Source organism: Myodes glareolus, chromosome 12, assembly GCF_982192425.1.
Source record: "Myodes glareolus chromosome 12, mMyoGla1.1, whole genome shotgun sequence".
Classification (NCBI taxonomy): domain Eukaryota; kingdom Metazoa; phylum Chordata; class Mammalia; order Rodentia; family Cricetidae; genus Myodes; species Myodes glareolus.
The window spans coordinates 19413091-19431718 of NC_142037.1; positions in this window are offsets into that span (position 1 = coordinate 19413091).

Below are 18628 nucleotides of genomic sequence, written 5' to 3' on the forward strand. Positions count from 1 at the left end.
AGATGTGGTCTCCTCTCTCATGGTGCTTATGTTTGATCATCACAGCCAGTTATCACTCAGATATCTGCATAGTCAGTTCCTTCATCACAGCAGCAGTGAGTATCCAGAAGACACAGAAAGATCCTGAGAGCTTGGTGCACAGGAGAGGTTCCGGCTAGAAGGGATGGCAGGCGACTATGGACTTGGCAGTGAGTCTGCTGTCCACTGTTCTTACCGGCAGACTGACTTTAATAGATTGCATCCACCTGCTTCCTTTGCTACTTGGCAACCCCTCTGGTTTGTCCAATGAGATTCAGGAGGAGAGGGGAGTCTGGAGGAACAGAAAGTGAGGTGCAGATTTCATTCTGCAGTCCTGGTATTGGCAGAGGCTGCCTTCCTCCACTAGAATATGGCTCTCTCACAGTCCCTAGTTTTAACGAAGTTCCTTCCAGCTACATTTCAGACCCAGGGTGCTGCCAGTTTCTGGCTATTTCACCATCTTAATTGGTTTCTTATTTCTTTTTAAATATTTATTATTGTATGAGGCTTTTTTTTTTGCTTGCATGTGTGTCTGTGTTCCGCACACATCCCTGATGTCCTTGGAGGCCTGAGTTGTCACTAGAGCTCCTCGCATTAGGGTGACAGGTGGCTGTGAGCTGCCCTGTGGGTGCGAGGAATTGAGCCCAAGTCACTTGGAAGAGCAGCCACTAATTTTAACCACTGAACCCACTCTCCAGTGCCATTTATTGGGTTTCTTACACCCCTATTTTGGTAGCTTTCTGTAGCGAGGTGGTTTATATTTTGTCTCATTTCTGGAGTCTAAATGTCTGAAGGCAGGGTGTTAGCAGGATCACGACCCTGGGAAACAAGGAAGAGGCACTTTCTGGCCTCTCCTTGCCTCCAGTGCTTTGCCTTAATCTTCAGATTCGTTTACAGAGTACAATACAAGTGGTTTCTGGTTCCCTACAGGGCCCCTGTTTCACTCAGAAACCCCAAGCACCCAGGTCCCGCTGCACGTATTCCTACCTGGTCTTTTGAACTTCGCCAGACTCTCCCATTCAGCTCTGTTCCCAGAAGCCTCAGGTTTTTCTAGCCACATCTCCAAAATCTTCCCCATTCTTCCTGGAAGCCAATTTCAAAGGCTTGTGAATCACATGGACAAGATACACAGCGGTGGACAATGGCTCCACATTGTGGTGCCAATCTCTGTAATGGTTGATTGTCTTATTGTTCAAACAAAAAACCAAGCCAAGCCAAAATAAACATCTTACAAGGAACATCAGGGAAAGAAGGATTTATTTCATCTTGCAGTGTGAGGGAGCAGCTCATCATGGTGGGAGGCGTGGCAGCAGAAACCTGCTCATATCTGGGTGGTTGCTGGGCAGACAGGGTCGTTTGGGAAAGAGTGTTCAGTTGGCTTTTTATTAAGGGATCTTAACACATGTGGTAGTACTACCCACATTCAGAGTAAATTTTCCTTTTTTAATTGAACCTCTTTGGAAATGCCTTTGATACACTCAGACATGTGTCTTCTAGGTGACTTTAAACAATGTCACCTTGTCAGTAGAGATCAGCCATCTCACTGGGCCTTCAGGCTGTGGTTCTGAAAGTCAGGCCATCATATCATAGGCCCTTCCATCCCCTCCTGCCATCGTAGGAACTGCTGGCCCTTATGTGTAACCCATCTTGTTTCTCTGTTGTTGTAAGATAGGCAGTGATGCTGTAAACATGGTTAACATATCATTGAGTCAGCAGGCTTCCTCTGAGGACTAGACCAATCAACTGAAGGATGAGCGCATGCTGGAGGAGGACGCTGTCTTGCCTTCTTTCAGAAAAGAAAATCTCTGATCCCTTCTAGTCCTCTCTTCTCTGAAATCTCACGCAGAGCTTTAGTGCCTGGCTTTCAAGTGAATTCCTTGAACTCTTCCCCAGTTTTCATTAAGTTTAACTTTGTTTTTAACGATGGTTTTAATATACATGGATTTATGGTGTACTAGGTGATATTTGGAACATGTTTACATAATGTTATATTTAAATTGGGTTATATACACTCCCTGGAACGCTTATTATTTGATATAGTGAAAATACCGAGACTCCTTTCTGCTGTTTTGAAATATGCAGCATGGAGTTGCTTTCACACAGCGACCCCACTGTGCCCCTGGAAGCTTTACTTCTGTCTCAGCACGACTTGGAGCCAGTTAATCAGCCTTTCTCCATCTCTCCTCTTCCCATTCTCACCTGCCTCCGATAACCACCGACTTCAATAGATCAACTTTTGAGATTCTCCAGGAGTGGGATCATGACATGCTTGTCTTTCTGTGTCTGGTATGGCTTCATTTAATAATTTGCATAGACTGCCAAGGAGTCAGCTGACTTATCTCTGTTCACACAAACCTCAGACTCGTCTAGAAGCAGCCCTGAAGCTTTCCTCACTGCCTACCTTAGTTTCCAAGCCGAAGTTGTGCTGTTGTGGAAACATTGAATTGAGATTCATAGCTCCTGGGTCTGAAGCTGACTCATCTCTTGCTCCAGGTCTCACATCACCAGGTTTCAGTTTACAGGACAATTGAATAGGAATGATTCTCTTCTGTATGGGTGTTGGCAGTCATGAAATTGCAGGTGTGATCAACAGTTTGATCTGTGTCAGGGACTAGCTGCTCAACGAGAAGGACCAGGCTGAGGTCTGTGACCCGGAGACAGAGCAGTGGCACTGAGGGTGGGGTGGACAGAAATAATGAGTCTTCTTCACCATGGTGACAGAAATCTCTGGCCAGACTTGGCTGATTGAATCCCCACCATTACCAAGAATAGAAAGGTGAAGAATTTGCATTGCAACTATTTACTTCTTCTAAAAGAAACAAGTGCATCTAGCCTTTATCAGTCAGAAAAACTATCTGGCTTGATTCCTGAAAGAAAAACCACAGTAAAAGGAGATAGAGAAATTGGGAAACAATACTCTTCCTTAGTGCTGCTGGGAGAGAATTGCCATCAGTTATCTTGCTCAGCTGTGGACAGGGTGTGCAACAGTATCTGGTGTGGGAGGTCCTTCTGTCTATGCTTTACTTTTATTGTTAATGAATAAAGAACTGGCTTGGCCTATAGCATGGGAGGAGGAAGACAGAGTCAGAGAAAAGCCATGGAGCCTGCCAGGACAGATGCTGAAAACTTTGCTGGTAAGCCATTGCCACGTGGCAATACACAGATCAATAGAAATGAGTCAAATTCATATGTAAGAGTTAGCCAATAAGAAGCTGGAGCTAATGGGCCAAGCAGTGATTTAGTTAATAACGTTTCTGTGTGATTATTTCGGGTCTGAGATAGCCGGGCAGCCCAGATGAACAAGCGGCCTGCAGCTACAAGTATCAACTGGTTAAGTGAGGAGAGTCAGCTGGTACAATAGTGGCAAGTCTGTTTGGGGGGTAACCAACTTTCTGACAGATTTGACGCTTACTCCACTGGTGAGACTTTCTGTTTGCTACTGTATGCTTAGTCAAAAGCCAGTGGCTAGGGAGGTCATGTGTCCTAATGCAGAAGCTACTGCTATTGTTTTGCTAAATGGACAGGATGTGTCTGTCTTATTGTTTTCTAAATATCTATGTTTCTGTTCATAGGGACTAAATTGTTGCTGCTGTCAGCTTTGGTTCAGGTCAGAGAAACATCTTTTTGTACGGGTCAGTAGTGACTTCAGAGACTCAAAGTTTAGAGAAAAGAAATGCTGTTGAAAACCTTGTCATAAAGGGGACATCTACAACTTCTCCAGAGCTCAGGGAACATCATGGAAGGAGTTAGAAGAATATAAGAGCCAGAGAAAATGGGTATGGGGAAGCAGTGTGGATCACTGACTGCTGGGCATGACATGGATGCTGCACTCCTGAATCCACAGCGAATACGGGGACCTGCACAATATCTCTACAAGTCTGGGTCTGTCATGGAAAAGGGAGGGGCTTGTAAGACTCAACATGGTCTGTGGTTTACCCATAGGGAACAGGTAATAGGGCAAGGAGAGAGATTGTCTTCAGTGGTGCAGCCAGTGGTAACATGCACACAGTTCTGTAAACAAACTCTTCCCTGCTCCTGTAAACAATCCTAATGAAACTCATTGGGCTATAGAGAAGAAAAGAGAAGTAGGGTTAATTGGGAAGAAGGAGGGGGCAGTTGGGAGGAGGAACACAAAAGAGGGTAGTAGGGATGAATATGATAGAAACACATTGTGTACACACATAAAATTGCCATAATGAATCATATTATTGCATATAATTACATATGTGGATAAAAACTTTTTTTAAAAAAGAAAACTAAGAGCAATGTTAGAATATTAAGGACTTTGAGGCATGTGTGTAGGATTATAGAGCTATTTTCTCAGGCTGGATCTGTAGGGAAGACAACGTTTCCAGTTTTCTGGGCTTACCAGGCCCAGGAAATTATACTCTTGGGATTCTGAGGTTTCAAGGTGGCTCCTACTTACAGTGCACGACAGCAGGAGGACAAATGGGCAGATGCCCTGTGTGGCTTCCTCTAAGAACTCAGGGGTTCTGTTTCTGGGACTGTCTTCTGGCCTGCCTTCCTCTTCCACTTCCTCTACTCCCGTCACCTCCTCCTCATTTCTTTTCCTCTACCATTTTTACCACCTCCTCCACCTATTTTCCTCCTTCATCTCTTCCTCCTCCTCTTCCTCATATTTCACGTTTCAGAGACTGGCCAAATGCTTCTGGCTTGCTTTCAGATTGTATTAGTCAAGGTTCTCTAGAGAACAGAAGTTATAAAATGACCTCAAATACATATATATATTATAATTTATATTTATTTATAATATATTTAATAGATATTATACAATAAATATATTTTATGAATGCAAATTTAGAAAAATATTTCTTTATAATATATTGTATAATCATATATAAATATCTATATACAATATATATAATATAGCTATATATGTTTGTATGTCTTTATTTAGGCTTCCAGCCCAGATTAGAGGTAGATTTTCTAAGTTCAAATGATCTGGTTTAAATATGTATCTTCCCAACTCAAGATCCAGATTAAAGGCATGTCTTTTCCCACTTCAAATGGTCTAGATTCAAGGCATGTCTTTCTACCTCAAAGATCCAAATTAGAAGTGCATCTTCCTACTTTAAATTAAGCAAAAATTCCTCACAGATGTGCCCTCCATATGTGGGTCTTAGTTAATTCCAGATGTAGTCAAGTTGATAACCAAGAATAGTCATTGCACAAATGAAGAAAAAATAGCCTGAGTCAGCAGGTATTTTGTCTCCAGAAATAACCTCACTGGCTGTACAGTCTGGGCCTTTTCCTGTCTGCTGCAAACTGAGCATCTCCTTCATAGAATAGGGCTGAATTGGTTAGAGGAGATGTTGATGTTCAGTTTCTAACTGTTGTTAATGCTTCTTTGGCCTCTATTTGTGGGTACTTATTTAATATTTTACTGTAATTTATTTATTTATTTATTTTAGATTTATTATTTATACACTAAGGCAGATGTTTCCTTGGGAGAGAAATAAATTATGCCAAAATGCCAATTATCTATCAGACAAAAATCCATAGCTATAGCACAGACCTTAACAGAGTGTGTTATTGCATTAGATTTGTTTTCAGCAGCAGCTAAGTGCTTACTGTACTATTCTGCCCATATCAAGTGCTCTATAAATGTTGTTAAGAACTAAGGAAAATACAGAACCAAATAAACATAATGAAAGATGAATCAGCAGAATGGACATGGAGATTAAAGGAGGAAAATCAAACCTAAAATACAAGAAGACTTAGTGGAGTGCTGTAGAATTATCCTCTGAAGGACAAAGTAGCGCAAACCAGATATGAAAGGGACTAGGGCAGCTTGGCCAACAATAGGGAAGTGGAGGGAAGCTGACAGCCATCAGCACAAACCGCCCGTGATCTGACACCACACTGGGATACCTGGGAATCTTAGGAGTTACTAAAGCCTGGGTGTTACCTCCCCGGAGTCTCCTTCGTCAGTCTGGGGCAGGTTCTGGGAATCAAGATCTTAAAAAATTCCTTCCAGAGGCTGGGGCGATGGCTCTGTGATTAAGAACATTTTCTCTTCTCTCAAAGGACCTGAGTTCAGTTGTCAGCACCCACCCGGCGTGATTCACAATCACCCGAATCTCCATCTCCGGGGAACCGACACCCTCTTCTGGCCTCAGTGAGCGCTGCACTTAATTAGTGTATCCTCTCTCTCAAAAATAAATCGTAAAAATAGCTTTCCATGATGCACCATGAAATATAAACAATAAGCAATATGGTTACCTAAACAAGACCTGCGTAATGAACTCCTCATTGATGTGCCAACGTGCATGAGGAAAATTTCACAAAGTTCCACTCCTAGATGAAGAGATACAGCCTACCAATTAATACCTGCTGAGGGAGGGAAATCAGCCTTCTCCAGAGAAAGGCTCTCAGATAGGTTATCCAGTCATGTGTTCAACTCTAAACACATATACATATAAGTGACACTAAATGTAGTGTGTGTGTGTGTGTGTGTGTGTGTGTGTGTGTGTGTGTTATGGAGTTCCTGATCCTGGGGAAAAGACCACAGGCTCATTTCAATTATAGTTAAAAGATTTATTAATTACTGCCAGCAGCACAACAATCTCTGAGCCAATCTTGAATTGCCATGGGAAGAGGGGCGAGGGAGGACTTTTTAAAGGTGAAACCCACAAGAAGACCTTGAGTATCTGCACAAGCAGGCCAAGAGCTGTTTTGCTTGTAATTCCTGATTTTTAGCAGATCACAGATATCCAAGGAGATTTGCATAAAGAGTGATATGTTTGGTTCTTGAGTTAAACATTTCCTTCAAGAGACTGGCAGATTACTTTCTGCTTTCTTGCAATTTCTAATTTCATAGAGAAGATTTTATGTCATAGGATGTCAATTTTATGCCATTTGAATAGAATGTGAAGTTCTTTTTGTTTATGTAATATTTTTTCATTTTATATACCAACCTCAGTTCCCTCTCTCACACCCCCACTTCTCCTCATCCTACCCCCCCATCCACTCCTTAGAGGGGGCAAGGTTTCCCTTGGGGTGTCAGCAAAATATGACATACCAAGTTGAGGCAGGACCAGGCCCTTCCCACTGCATCAAGGCTGAGCACAATGGGGAATGGGCTCCAAAAGCCAGTTCATGAACCTGGGATAAGTCCTGGTCCCACTGACAGTTCCTTTCTTAACAGACCAAGCCACAAAACTGTCACTCACATTCAGTGACAGGGGAGGAGCCTGGTCTTGCCTTTACCTGGTATGTCAAATTTTGTTGATACCCCAAGGGAGGCCTTGCCCTCTCTAAGGAGTGAATGGAGGGTGGGATGAGAGAAGTGGGATGGGGGAGGCAAAAGAAGAGGAGGGAGGGGAAACTGGGGTTGGTATGTAAAATGAAAAAAATTAAATAAACAAAAAGAACTTCACTTTCTATCCAAGTGGCATAGAATGTGCCCTAGTTCCATTCTACGCAGGTCCTCCAACTGTCAGTTCATAGTCTGTGAGCTCCCACTAGCTCAGGTCAGCTGTCGCTGTGGTTCATGTTCTGTACCCTCTTGGTTCTTATGATCCTTATTCCCTCTCTTCAATTGAACTCCAAGAGCTCAGCCCAGTGCTTGGCTGTGAATCACTGCTTCTGCTTCCATCAGTTACTGAATGTAGGTTCTATGAAGACAGTTAGGGTAGTCAGGAAGCTCTTTTTTTTTTAAAAAAAAAAAAATAAACCATTCTATGTGTGCGGATGTTTTGCCCATAGAAATGTCTGTGCACCATGTGCATGCAGCACCCATGGAAGCACAAAGAGGGCATTGGGTCCCTTTGAACTGAAGTTACAGACACCAACTTCCGTGTGGATGCCCAGAGTCAAACTTGGATCCTCTGGAAGAGCGGCCAGTGCTCTTAGCAGCTGAGCCATTTGTTAAGCCTGGAATGGGAATTATTTCTGCTTCTAGAAACCTTCTTTATTTTTCTTGCTTTCTGGAAGTCCGAAGAACCAGGGGAACTTCAGACAGAACCCAGAGTAACAACACTAGAGGCTCTCATGCTGCTGGTAGATGAAACAAGTTTTTATTGATTGAAGGCCAGTTATCACGACTAAACAAAACGTGATTTTGAACTTCTATCCAATAATATCCCAAAAGAGAGATAAAAGCTGGAAAAACTTGAATTAGATGCATAGGGCTATTGATTTCTAGAGAACCTAATAGGCCCTTCCTCTTTGCATCTGAGGAAAAGCTCACAACTCAAGGTTAGGAAGTCGAGGCCATCAGAACCTTGGAGCATCTGGTCACATCCTATCCATGAACAGGAAACAGAGATGATGAAGGCCTGTGTCTTGCTGCCCAGTTCCCTTTCTCCATTCCATACAGTCTAGGATCTCCTGCCCAGGGAATGGTGCCACCCATGGTGATGGGTCTTCCCACTTTAATGAATATATTCGAGATAAATCCTCTACAGGCACACCCAGAGGCCCTCCTCCCAGGTGACACTAGATTGTGCAAGTTGAAAATCCACCAACCACCATGAATGCTTTTTCCCTCCTCTGGTGGCGAGACAAATAAAAGGAGAACACAGCCGCTTTAGAAAGCTTGCATTCTGTAGCTAGAATTATACAGCTATGAACTGAGACGAGCTGTGCAGGTCGTGCATCCTTCACCTCTAGTCATCCTGTTGTGCACAGGCTGATGACGCTGCTGTGCTCCCTCAGAGCCCTGCGGAAAGGCTCCACTTCATCTTCCTTCAGGAAGCAAGTAACAACTCCTTATTTTTCAATCAAAGGGAAAGGAGAAAGGTATAGGAGCCTCTGTGGGAATGCTATCCTTCCCACTTGCCACACACGAGAGCGAATGGGGTGACCCTGCCATGGCCTGTGTGCCCCAGGTGTTCTCAAAGGGTCTGTGGGATTTGTAAGGAATGTGATGGTAGGTAGAGATGGGTTCAGGGGCAGTGACAGTGTACACAACCTGTAACGTTCAGCACAATTAGAGATGCCGTAATGAAGAGTGGGTGTTTTCCAGCTACCACTGTACCGCTGTGCTGTGCACTGCTGCGCTGGCACCTAGTTTGAACGCATGTGCTGTTGTATACATCATGCACATGACAAGTTAGGGCTCTTAATATTGAGCTGTGTAATGAATGCACAAAATGAGTGAATGGAGATTAGTGAATGGGATATAAGCTATCCTGTTGGCAGGGCTCTAATTGCAAAGTCATCTGAGAGTCAGTGCGTGTGCTTGACCGAGAAGTAACTCTGGGAACTCGGGAAGCTACCAGAAGAGAGCAAAGGAAATACCTCAAGGCTGCCTTTGCTGGTGGACAACCTCGGTGTCCAACAAACTGAAACAGCACTGGGAGGGGAATCAGAATCTGTGACAAGGAGCACGGCGTCCGTCTCCGCAGTGGCAGTGTCCAGGCTGTCATGGGAAGAAGCTTGGGGTGCATAGGTGGTGATCCATGCCAAAAAGACAGACCTTAAGAGCCTAGGGATATGGGACTTTAAAACTCAGATGACAATGGTTTCTTTCAGAATACCTTATTTTAAAAAGTGTCGACTCAGTTTCCAGAACCGTGATCCAGAGGGTGAGCTGAGAATCACAGCTATAGAACACCACTGTCATTGTTGCCTTGATTCACAAATTGCTGTGTACGCGCTGACCTGCAGAACAGCGGGGAACTCTGCTGGGTCCATCACAACACCACTGTTGGCCCAGAGGACTCCTCGTTAGTAAGAAATATTATAGCACAAACTGGTTATCTAGGGCTAGGTACAGAAGGGACATAAGTGGAAAAGAAAATAAAATTCAAAATGCTATTGCAGCCGAGAAATGTTTATTTCTGCAACAGTGATACAACCAGGCAAAGGCCCTCTGTGCTGATAGAGATTAAACCCTGAGTTCCAAATGGATAGAAGCTTATGACAAACCTTCTTTTTTTAATATAGTCCATTTTTTTAAAGTAAATTTTATTAAATTATAAAAGTTTCCATTTCCGCCCCTCTTCCCAACACCCTCCCACTCCCCCCACTCCCTCTCCTCCTCCCTCTTCGTCCCTTAGGGCAGTCAGGGTTTCCTGCCCTGTGGGAAGTTCAAGTTCTTCCCCCTCCCTCCAGGTCCAGGAGGTGAGTGTCCAAACTGACTTGATCCCCAAAATCCAGTATATGTAGAGGAAACAGGTCCCAGTATCATAGTCAATGGCTTTTCAGAAAGACTTCAGGCCAGCCACATTCAGAGAATCCGGTCAAATTCCAAGAATCTGGTTAGATCACTTCCTCGTTCAGTCCCAGTCCAACTGGCCTTGGTAAACTCTCATCAGATCCGTTCCATTGTATCAGTGGGTCATAGCATCCCTCACAGTACTGATTTCGTTTTTCATGTTCTTCCTCCTTCTGTTCCTCATTTGGACCTCGGGGGGCTCAGTCCGGTGCTCCAATGTGGGTCTCCAACTGTATCGCCGTCCTTCGCCAGATGAAGGATCTATGGTGACAAGCAAAATATACATCAGTATGGTTATGGGCCACGGCCGATTCAGGCACCCTCTCCTCTGTCCAGAGAACAATCTGGGGGATCTCTCCTTGGACCTGGGATCCCATATATAATCAATTCTCCTGTAAACCCTAAAATGACTCCCTTAGTTGTAATATATTCTTCCCTGATCTCATATTCATCCTCCCTCCCTCCCCCCCCCATCCCAGGCCACCGAGCTTTCCCCATTCCTCCCCTACTCCCTTCTCTCTAACCCTCTCCCCTTCCATCAACCCTCCCACCCCCCCATGCACCCGAGGTTACCTGGGACTCTTGTCTATTTCCTACCTCCTGGTGGATAGCTAAATAATCTTCATCAGGTTCATCTTCTTATTTAGCTTCTCTAGGATCACGAATAATAGGCTCAAAGACCTTTAATTATGATTAGAATCCACTAATGAGTGAATACATACCGTGTTCCTCTTTTTGGGTCTGGCTCACCTCACTCAGTAAAGCGTTTTCTATTTCCATCCATTTGCATGCAAAATTCAAGATGTCATTGTTTTTTACCGCTGAGTAAAACTCTAATGTGTATATGTTCCACACCTTTTTTAACCATTCTTCTATTGAGGGGCACCTAGGCTGTTTCCAGGTTCTGGCTATTACAAATAGTGCTGCTATGAACATAGTAGAACAAATGCTTTTGTAGTTTGTTAGGGAATCTTTAGGGTATATTCCCAAGAGTGGAATTGCTGGGTCCTGAGGGAGGTTGACTCCCAGTTTCCTGAGAAACCGCCACACTGATTTCCACAGTGGCTGCACGAGTTTGCATTCCCACCAACAATGGATGAGTGTTCCCCTCACCCCACATCCTCTCCAGCATAGGCTATCGTTGGTGTTTTTGACTTTAGCTATTCTGACAGGTGTAAGATGGTATCTCAAAGTGGTTTTGATTTGCATTTCCCTGATCGCTAAGGAGGTTGAGCATGACCTTAAGTGTCTTCTGGCCATTCGAAGTTCATCTGTTGTGAATTCTCTGTTAAGTTCAGTACCCCATTTTTTAATTGGGTTAATTAGAGATTTAGTGCCTAGTTTCTTGAGTTCTTTGTATATTTTGGAGATCAGACCTTTGTCTGATGAGGGGTTGGTGAAGATCTTCTCCCAGTCAGAAGGCAGCCTTTTTGTCCTACTGACAGTGTCCTTTGCTTTACAGAAGCTTCTCAGTTTCAGTAGATCCCATTTATTCATTGTTTCTCTTATTGTCTGTGCTGCTGGGGTCCTACTTAGGAAGAGGCCTCCTGTGCCTATATCTTGTAGACTACTTCCCACTTTCTCTTCTATCAGGTTCAAAGTGGACGGATTAATGTTGATGTCTTTAATCCATTTGGACTTGATTTTTGTGCATGGTGATAGATATGGATCTACTTTCATTTTTTTACAGGTTGACATCCAGTTATGCCAGCACCATTTGTTAAAGATGCTTTCCTTCTTCCATTGTATACCTTTAGCTCCCTTGTCAAAAATTAGGTGCTCATAGGTTTGTGGGTTAATATCCGGGTCTTCTATTCGATTCCAAAGGTCGATTTCTCTGTTCTTATGCCAATACCAAGCTGTTTTCAATACTGTAGCTCTATAATAGAGTTTGAAGTCAGGGATGGTAATGCCTCCTGAAGTTCCTTTATTGTATAAGATTGTTTTGGCTATCCTGGGTTTTTTGTTTTGCCATATAAACTTGATTATTGTTCTCTCAAGGTCTGTGAAGAAGTTTGATGGGATTTTGATGGGGATTGCATTGAATCTATAGATTGCTTTTGGTAGAATTGCCATTTTTACTATGTTGATTCTCCCAATCCAAGAGCAGGGGAGGTCTTTCCATTTTCTGGTATCCTCCTCAATTTCTTTCTTCAAAGACTTAAAGTTTTTGTCAAATAGGTCTTTCACTTCCTTGGTTAGAGTAACCCCAAGATATTTTATGCTATTTGTGGCTATCATGAAAGGTGATGCTTCTCTGATTTCCCTCTCTGCTTCTTTATCCTTTGTGTATAGGAAGGCCACTGATTTTTTGGAGTTGATCTTGTATCCTGCCACGTTACTAAAGGTGTTTATCAGCTGTAGGAGTTCTTTGGTAGAGTTTTTGGGGTCACTTATGTAAACTATCATATCGTCAGCAAATAACGAAAGTTTGACTTCATCCTTTCCAATACGAATCCCCTTGATCTCCTTATGTTGTCTTATTCTATTGCTAGAACTTCAAGCACTATATTGAAGAGGTATGGAGAGAGTGGACAGCCTTGTCGCGTTCCTGATTTTAGTGGAAAGGCTTTGAGTTTCTCTCCATTCAGTTTGATGTTAGCTGTCGGCTTGCTGTATATTGCTTTTATTATATTTAGGTATGATCCTTGTATCCCCAGTCTCTCCAACACCTTTATCATAAATGGGTGTTGAATTTTGTCAAATGCTTTTTCAGCATCTAGTGAGATGATCATATGGTTTTTTTCTTTCAGTTTATTTATATGATGGATTACATTGATAGATTTGCGAATGTTGAACCAGCCCTGCATCTCTGGAATGAAGCTGACTTGATCATAATGGATAATTTTTCTAATGTGCTCTTGGATACGGTTTGCCAGCATTTTATTGAGAATTTTCGCGTCGATGTTCATGACTGAGATTGGCCTGTAATTCTCTTTCTTGGTTGTGTCTTTGTGTGGTTTTGGTATTAGGGTAACTGTAGCTTCATAAAAGGAGTTAGGCAATGACTCTTCTGTTTCTATATTGTGGAATACGTTAAGGAGTATAGGTATTAGCTCTTCCTGGAAGTTCTGGTAGAATTCTGCATTGAAACCATCTGGTCCTGGGCTTTTTTTGGTAGGGAGATTTTTGATAACAGCTTCTAATTCTTCACGACTAACAGGTCTATTTAGATTGTTCACCTGTTCTTGGTTCAACTTTGGTATATGGTACTTATCTAAAAAAATGTCCATTTCTTTTACATTTTCCAACTTTGTGGCATATAAACTTTTGTAGTAAGATCTAATGATTCTCTGAATTTCCTCTGTGTCTGTGGTTATGTCCCCCTTTTCATTTCTGATCCTATTAATTTGCACGTTCTCTCTCTGCCGTTTGATTAGTTTGGATAGGGGTTTGTCAATCTTGTTGATTTTCTCCAAGAACCAGCTTTTTGATTCATTGATTCTTTGGATTGTTTTCTCTGTTTCTATTTTGTTGATTTCAGCCCTCAGTTTGATTATTTCCAGTCTTCTACTCCTCTTGGGTGAATCAGCTTCTTTTTTTTCTAGAGCTTTCAAGTGTGCTGTTAGGTCTCCAATGTGTGCTTTCTCCGTTTTCTTTATTTGGGCACCTATTGCTATGAACTTTCCTCTTAGCACTGCTTTCATAGTGTCCCATAGGTTTGAGTATGTTGTGTCTTTGTTTTCATTAAATTCAAGGAAGTCTTTAATTTCTTTCTTAATTTCGTCCTTGACCCAGGGGTGATTTAGTAGTTGACTGTTCAACTTCCATGAGTTTGTTGACTTCCTGGGGTTAGCATTGTTGTTGAATTCTAATTTTAATCCATGGTGATCTGACAAGACACAGGTGGTTACTAATATTTTTTTGTATCTGTGGAAGTTTGCTTTGTTACCGAGTATGTGGTCAATCTTCGAGAAGGTTCCATGAACTGCAGAGAAGAAGGTATATTCTTTCCTATTTGGGTGGAGTGTTCTATAGATGTCTGTTAAGTCCATTTGATTCAATACCTCCAATAAATCTCTTAATTCTCTGTTTGGTTTCTGTTTGATTGACCTGTCCATTGGTGAGAGAGGAGTGTTGAAGTCTCCTACTATTAGCGTGTGTGGTTTGATGACTGCCTTGAGTTCTAGAAGAGTTTCTTTTACATAAGTGGGTGCCTTTATATTAGGGGCATAGATATTCAGGATTGAGACTTCTTCCTGATGAGTTGTTCCTGTTATGAGTATGAAATGTCCATCTCCATTTCTTCTGATTGATTTTAGTTTGAAGTCGATTTTGTTAGATATTAGAATGGCCACACCCGCTTGTTTCTTAGGTCCATTTGCTTGGAAAACCTTTTCCCAACCCTTTACTCTGAGTAGGTGTCTGTCTTTGTGGTTGAGGTGTGTTTCTTGTAAACAGCAGAATGTTGGATCCTGTTTTCGTATCCAATCTCTAAGTCTGTGCCTCTTTATAGGTGAATTGAGTCCATTGATATTAAGAGATATTAATGACCAGTGGTTGTTGACTCGAGTCATTTTTTTTTTTGGGTAGTAGAGTGTATGTGTTTTCCTTCTTTGAGTTGTGCTAGTGAAGGGTCACTAGATGTCTGAGTTATTGTAGTCAGTGTTGGCAATGTTTGGATTCCTTGGGATGTAATTTTTCTTCTAATATTCTCTGTAAGGCTGGATTAGTAGTTACGTATTGTTTAAATTTGTTTTTATCCTGGAATATTTTGTTTTCTCCGTTGATAGTGAATGAAAGCTTGGCTGGGTATATTAATCTGGGCTTGCATCCATGGTCCCTTAGTTTCTGCAGTACCTCTATCCAGGACCTTCTGGCTTTCATGGTTTCTATAGAGAAGTCTGGTGTAAGTCTGATAGGTTTACCTTTATAGATTACTTGACCTTTTTCCTTTGCAGCTCTTAATGTCCTTTCTTTAATCTGAATGCTTTGTGTTTTGATTATTATATGGCGAGGGGATGTTTTTTTCTGATCCAGTCTATTCGGTGTTCTGTATGCTTCTTGCACCTTCATAGGAATATCACTCTTTAGGATGGGAAAGTTTTCTTCTATAATTTTGTTGAATATATTTTCTGGACCTTTGGTCTGCAATTCTCCTTCTTCTACTCCTATTATTCTTAGATTTGGTTTTTTTTATTATGTCCCATATTTCCTGAATGTTTTGTGATGAGAATTTGTTGGATTTGCTGTTTTCTTTGGTCAGGGCATTTATTTTCTCTATGGTGTCTTCATAATCTGAGATTCGTTCTTCTATCTCTTGTATTCTATTGGTTATGCTTGTTCCTGAAGTCTCTGTTTGTTTACCTAGATTTTCCATATCCAGCCGGTCCTCGGTTTGTGTTTTCTTCTTTGCCTCCATTTCAGTTTTCAATTCTTGAACTGATTCCATTACCTGTTTGATTGTTTTTTCTTGGTTTCCCAGGGTATCATTTACGAATTTACTTATTTCTTCAAACTTTTTGTTATATTTGTCTTCCATTTCTTTACTCATTTCTTCCATCTTTTTGTTATATTTCTCTTCTATTTCTTTAAGTGAGTTATTCATACCCTGTTTAAGAGACTCTATTGCTTTTATAATGACACTGTTTTCCACTTCTTCCGGTATAGGGTGTTCAAGCCCTTCTGTCATAAGATCGCTGGGATCTGGTGTTTTCGTGTTGTTTTTCAGATTGTTGGAGGAATTCTTGCCTTGGCGCCTGCCCATCTCTTCCTTCAGATGTTCTCCAATGGCTCTTCCCTCCGCTGGGTCTTTTGCTACTGGATTAGTGCCCCTTACTATCCAGGAATCACTTTGCCTGCAGCCTTAGCTTGCTGCAGGCAGGCTATTAGAACAAAGGGATTTCCGTCCCTTTGCACTCACCGCCTGTACGTCCCGCGGTGCCCACCCCGGCTGAGATGGAGGAATTTAAGCCCCGAAAAAGGGAGAGGGGAGGGTATGGGTTCCAGGCAGAAAGCTGGGATGGCGTAGCAGGAGAGAGGGATTAGCTGGGGGAAGCTGCCCCTTTGGAGTATCCAGGGAGATAAGGGTGGCGGGAATATTGTGTGTTCCCTAACCGGCCTTGTGTGGCGGTCAGGAACAATACACTTACCCCTCCACAGGATCAGAGCCCCTCGCTGGTCAGAGGTGCCCCTGCCTGCAGTCTTAGCTTGCTGCAGGCCGGCTATCAGAACAAAGGGACTCCAGTCCCTTTGCACTCACCTACTGACCTGGCCCGCGGTGGCCACCCCGGCTGAGATGGAGGAATTTAAGCCCCGAAAAAAGGAGAGGGGAGGGTATGGGTTCCAGGCAGAAAGCTGGGATGGCGTAGCAGGAGAGAGGGATTAGCTGGGGAAGCTGCCCCTTTGGAGTAGTCAGGGAGATAAGGATGGCGGGAATATTGTGTGTTCCCTAACCGGCCTTGTGTGGCGGTCAGGAACAATACACTTACCCCTCCACAGGATCAGAGCCCCTTGCTGGTCAGAGGTGCCCCTGCCTGCAGTCTTAGCTTGCTGCAGGCCGGCTATCAGAACAAAGGGACTCCAGTCCCTTTGCACTCACCGCCTAAGCTGGCCCGCGGTGCCCACCCCGGCTGAGATGGAGGAATTTAAGCCCCGAAAAAAGGAGAGGGGAGGGTATGGGTTCCAGGCAGAAAGCTGGGATGGCGTAGCAGGAGAGAGGGATTAGCTGGGGAAGCTGCCCCTTTGGAGTAGTCAGGGAGATAAGGGTGGCGGGAATATTGTGTGTTCCCTAACCGGCCTTGTGTGGCGGTCAGGAACAATACACTTACCCCTCCACAGGATCAGAGCCCCTCGCTGGTCAGAGGTGCCCCTGCCTGCAGTCTTGGCTTGCTGCAGGCCGGCTATTGGAACAAAGGGACTCCAGTCCCTTTGCACTCACCTACTGACCTGGCCCGTGGTGCCCACCCCGGCTGAGATGGAGGAATTTAAGCCCCGAAAAAAGGAGAGGGGAGGGTATGGGTTCCAGTCAGAAAGCTGGGATGGCGTAGCAGGAGAGAGGGATTAGCTGGGGGAAGCTGCCCCTTTGGAGTAGCCAGGGAGATAAGGATGGCGGGAATATTGTGTGTTCCCTAACCGGCCTTGTGTGGCGGTCAGGAACAATACACTTACCCCTCTACAGGATCAGAGCCCCTCGCTGGTCAGAGGTGCCCCTGCCTGCAGTCTTAGCTTGCTGCAGGCCGGCTATTGGAACAAAGGGACTCCAGTCCCTTTGCACTTACCTACTGACCTGGCCCGCGGTGCCCACCCCGGCTGAGATGGTGGTGACAAACCTTCTTTATGGCAACCAAGGTGAAAAAAATTAGCCAATAACACATAGCTGTTCAAAGGGAAACATGAACCAGGGACTTCTCAGCTGGCAATCAGGAATCTCCAGTCATATGGAGGGATCAAGTGTAAAGATGTCCTTAGTTTGTATCTGGACAACCCAGTTGAACTTGGGCTGTCGGGGCATCTGAGAACTAACCGACTGTAATTGGTACAAGAGGATGTGGAAGGATGGGATCAGAATTCAGAAAAAGCACTGGGAGACTCTTTTCCTGATCCGGGGAGTTTTTCTCTTTGGCTTGTTTCTATGGCCTCAGGTCTGAATCACGGAGTAGCATCATGTGGTTGAACTGAATTGCTGCCCTGCTGAAACAGGAGGGATTTACGAGAACCCAGTATTGTTTTCTTCTGCCTTTTCACATTGGAGTAGAGAGTAATGTGAGTGGACTGTGGCGAGGAGCGGGTCATCCCTTGTTCCACACCAGCTCAGCAGCTGGGGTGCAGGAGAGAAGGTGGTCATCTCTGTTGCTCCATGTCAGCTCAGCAGCTGGGGTGCAGGAGAGAAGGTGGTCATCTCTGTTGCTCCATGTCAGCTCAGCAGCTGGGGTGCAGGAGAGAAGGTGGTCATCTCTGTTGCTCCATGTCAGCTCAGCAGCTGGGGTGCAGGAGAGAAGGTGGTCAGCTCTGTTGCTCTATGTCAGCTCAGCAGCTGGGGTGCAGGAGAGAAGGTGGTCAGCTCTTGTTCCATGCTAGTTCAGCAGCTGAAGTGCAGCAGAGTTGTTGGTTCAGGAAAGCCATGCAGCCCTTTCCATACCCACAAGGGATGATGTGAGCTCAATTTAGCGTTCTAAAGTCAAGCATTCACATGCCAATGTCCTGTCTCATTTGATACTGCTTATTTAGAAACACACGAGAATGCGGCATTATTTCTTTCAAAAAAAAACATCCTCGTTTGTGTTGTCTCGGTGATCCCTAAGGCAGAAGTTCAGATCCGACAGTGAACTCAATATTTATATTTTAAGCACTTACTAATAATGCACTGTGGAAACTGAAGATGGAAGACCAAGGCGTCCTGCCCTGTGGGGTTTATAAACTGGGGTGGGGCAGATGAAGGAAATAACTGAACAATCACGGCATGAGAGAAAACACGTGAAATAAGCC